The sequence below is a fragment of the Zingiber officinale genome, chromosome 3A (genome assembly GCF_018446385.1).
Source record: "Zingiber officinale cultivar Zhangliang chromosome 3A, Zo_v1.1, whole genome shotgun sequence".
NCBI lineage: Eukaryota > Viridiplantae > Streptophyta > Magnoliopsida > Zingiberales > Zingiberaceae > Zingiber > Zingiber officinale.
Genome location: NC_055990.1, coordinates 17564332 through 17569000, shown reverse-complemented (window position 1 = coordinate 17569000; position 4669 = coordinate 17564332).

Sequence of the window (4669 nt, the reverse complement as noted above, 5' to 3'; positions counted from 1 at the left end):
TAGATAATGCTAGTTCTAATACCGCTTGTATAGATGATCTAAAATTTGTTTGTCAACCTATTATTGGAGGTTTATTTTTTCATATTCGTTGTGTATGCCATGTTTTAAATTTATGTGTTCAAGATGGTTTAAAAATTTTAGAAAGTTATATTAAACCAATTAGAATTGCAATTTCTTATTTATGGTCTCATCCATCTATAATGAAACAATGGGGTAGGTTTTGTAAAATTAATGGAATGAGACCTAAAAATTTCACGTGATGTACCAACACGTTGGAATTCAACATACCAATTATTACAAGATTCATTTCAATATAAAAATTATTATGTTCATTTTTGCACAAAACACTAATGCTAATATATATTTATTTTCACAACAATGGAATATTTGTAGTAGTATTTGTGAAATTTTAAAAGTATTTAATGATGCAATCGAACAACTTTCCGGTGTTTATTATCCCACTGCTCAATTAGTTTTAGAAAATTTTCTAATATAGTATTAGTTTTAAATGAACATATTAATAATGAATCTTTATCTCCTTGCATCTTAGCTATGAAAACTAAATGGGAAAAATATTTTATTTAATTCCTGAAATTTATTTAATTGCATTTGCTTTAGATCCTAGATTTAAATTAGAAGTTTTACAAGAAATGTTAACTTTATATTATGATGCTTTAATTCCAATTAAAGATTCTTCTTCCCTGATCCATTAATATTATATATAATGTTAGAATTTATTTATATGATATTTATAATCAATATTATGCAAAATATGGAACACAAATTAATATGAAATTCAACAAACTACTAGTAGTAATTTAAAACTTACAAAAGCACAACTCTTATTAAAAGAACGGACAAAACGTCCACGGGGATCCTCAAGTTCCACACAGGAACTTGAGAATTATTTTACGACTTCTTTTGATTTTAATGAGCAGATAGCGAAAACTTCGATATCTTAAAGTGGTGGTCACGAAGGCTCAAGCTTTCCGTTCTCTCGTGATCGCAAAAGAAATTTTAGCTTGTCAAGTGTCAACTGTTGGAGCAGACGTTCAGTGTCGGCGGCAACATATTAGATGAACGACGATCAACTTTGTCTCCGACTCATTGGAAGCCCAAGCATTCTTGGACGATTGGACCAGGGCGGAGAAAAGAATCCAAGGAATGCAACTTTCGGATAGCGAAGTTGAAGATTTTGATCTTGAAGGAACAAACAGGAAACAGGAAATGGAAGTGAATGAAAATGTAAAAGGATAAAAATGTAAAAGAACTACGTGGGCTTTGATTCCCCTAAAGGGATACGTAGGCAACTTAAATAAGTGCAAGCCCTTTTTTTAATAAATTTTAATTTCTAATTTTTAATGTTTAATGTTTAATTTTTAATTTTTAATTTTTATTAACATATTAATCTTGAACCGTGACGAACCGTGAACCGAACCGTGAACCGGCGGTTCTGAACCGTGAACCGTAACCGTCTTGGGCGGTTAAGGTTAAGGGTCGACCTGCCTGGAACCGTCGAACCGGCGGTTCCGAACCGTCGAACCGTCGGTTCCGAACCGTGGTCAGGTCTACTCCGGGCTGCTGACGATGCTGCCGCTCGGGGGATCTCCTTTCTATTCTTTGAACGGGGCTCTGTTGTCGATGTCGCCGTTCTGGTGAAGGTGATCGGCGGCGGTAGCTCCTTGGCGCAGGATGAGTAATGGGGGGAGGCTCCGACAATCGCGGGCGTTGTGAGTAGCTGATTGATGGAATGAACAAAACATCGGGGTCCATACCTTCCCCTTGGGCTTGGGCTGATCGGCCTCGACTTGTTGGACGGCGTGCGGCCGAGTGTGCTGATGAGGACGGGCTGCTTCGGCTCGTGGTCCTCTAGGGGGCTGGTGACTGACGGGCTGCTTCCGCTCGGCGGAAGCTAGTTGGTCCGTCAGGGCTTCCTTTCTTCTCGCCGCCTGGGCTTCCTCCACTTTGATGTACTCGTTGGCCTTATGCAACATATGGTCGTAATCCCGGGACGGCTTCCGGATGAGCGAGCGGAAGAAATCACCGTCCACGAGCCCTTGCGTGAACGCGTCTGAGGTGACCATTGGAATGTCCATGGCCACCTGGTTGAAGCGCTGGATGTGCACTCAGAGCGACTCCTTCGTGCCTTGCTTGATGGCGAACAGATTGACGCTGGTTTTCTGGTGGCGCCTGCTGCTCGCAAAATGATGGAGGAACGCCGTTTGGAATTCTTTGAAACTCGTGATAGATCTGTCCGGCAGTCTCCGGAACCACCGATGCGCCGATCCCGAAAGCGTGGTGAGGAACACTCGACACTTCACACCATTTGTGTATTGATGCAGAGTGACTGTGCTGTCGAACTTACCCAGATGGTCGTCTGGGTCGGTTGTCCCGTTGTATTCCCCGATCGCAGGGGGCACATAATGCTTCGGCAGTGGATCACGCAGGATGGCATCTGAGAACTACTGGTTGATCCGCTCGGGTGACGCGTCCATTCGGGGCGCTTTTCCTTTTCTGACGTCCCGGACGGGTGCTTCGTCTGATGAAGATCCTTTGTCCTGATTAGCTTGCGCAACCTCCGAGGGCGTCTGGAACAGAGCCTGATGAAAAGGTATCGGGGAGGCGGCGCCCCCATTTGGGCGCCGGTCGGTCCCTTATTTTGCCCCCATATTGAGAGCTGCTCTGGCCCCTCTTCGAGCGCCGCTCGACCCCCCGATGCTGATGTCGCCTGCTGCGCTGCCCGCTCAGCCTGAGCTTTCTGCTGCTGCTCCACGATTTTTGCTGCTTGCGCTTGGATGAGTGCGTCGAGTTCTTCTGGGGAGAGCGTCACCATGAGTTGGCGTCCAGCTTCTTCCATCGTCTCCACTCGGATTCAAGTGTGTTCCCATAGACGGCGCCAATTTGATCATGTCCGAGCGCTGAGTCGACGGACGCTGGGGGCGTGGCACGCTCCGCTGTCTCCGACTGTTGGTGTAGATCTCTGGCGAACCTGCAAAGAAGCCGAGCCGGGAGGGGTTTCCCGGCGGCGGCCCTCCGACGCTCAAGTCAGGCAACGATAAATGAGAGAGGCAGCGTAACTGTGACTACAGTGAGGATTGCGCATACCTTCGTCGACGTCTGGGGGTCCTTATATGGGACCCCGAGGAGGCGCGGGCACGCTTCTCGATGCGTGCACGCTTCCCCAAACATACATTAACGAGCCCATGTCAGAAAAGTACCCCTGATGCCATTCCGCAATCATCCGAGCATATCCCGGATGTGACGGTGGAAGCTTCCACCGTATGATCCTGTGTATGGCTCGACCGCCAAACCTGCTGCCTGTCGGCGGCAGACGTCTCGAGGATGATGTTATCCCCTGTCTCCATTGTCCTCTTGCGCCTCCTGTCTATTCCAGGGCTGAGCGGTTCGGCCGCTCAGCAGACATATCACTTCTGCCCCGGTTGTAGGTGTCGGTCCGATTGGGAGGACTCCCGGTCGTATGCTCGAATGAGATTGCTCCTGCCTTTATTGCCTTGTGCCCGGCCGAACGGACATCCAGCTCGCCCCTGAAACCTTTTTACCTTGTGCATCGGAAACCCGACCCCTAGTCGGGTTGTCTTTCATTCGGCTCAGGGGATTCACGGTCGGTCGGCTCTCTGAGTCCGGTCGGTCGGGCCTCAGGGTTGAATCTCTTGACCTTTGACCTCCACGTGCTGTTGACCTTCCGCCAACGAGGGTCCCCCGTCTTTACCACCGGATCAGACGACGTCTTTAAAATGCCCTAAACTTAAATTTGTTGGAAGGTTATTAGTATAATTATCTTGAGTTAAGATTGATCCGTTTAATTAAGATCGAGTAGATTCAAGTTTGAGGTTCGATGTTTAGATAATATATTTAGAAAATATCTAAAAAAGATCAAGTAGGTTAAGATTGACCGGATACATGACGATATATGAGAGGAAGGTTAAGTAGGTCATGGAAGATTGGATATTTAACAGGCAAAGTCTTAAGTCGAGGGTTAGGTCGAGGGTTAGATAAGAGTAAAATCCTAATTGGAGGTTAAACAAAACAAAATCCTAACTCGGAAGTTAGGCAAGGTAAAATTCTAACTTGAGGGTTAGATAAGGAAAAGTCCAAGTGAGTCCAGGAGTACCATACGTTAGCAAAGGGAAGTCCTAACTGCACGTTAGTAAAGGAAAGTCCAAGTGAATCAAGGAGAATCGCACGTTGACAAAGGGAAGTCCAAATGGGTCAAAAAGGATCGCACCGCACGTTGGCAAAGGGAAGTCTAAGTCGGTTAAGGAGGTCCACACCGCAAGTTGGCAAAGGGAAGTCTAAGTGGGCCAAGGAGAACCGCATGTTGACAAGAGGAAATTCCTAACTGCGGTTAGGCAAGAGAAAAATTAAGTGGGTCAAGGAGGATCACACTTGGTGATCGAAAGTCCAATGAGAAGTTGACATACGATAGAAAGTCCAAGTGAGTCAAACGTTGACCAGACACTTGGTGGGTGATAACCATGATTTTACTGTATTATTTTGATTCATTTATGCATGGTTTTGATGTTGGTTTCATAGTTTAAATCATGGTTACATTACATTTTTGTGCATTGGATAGATTTTGGATTTAATTGCAAATCATATTATTTTTGGTGTTATTTGATGCTAATATTTAACTCTTATTTTGTAGGCA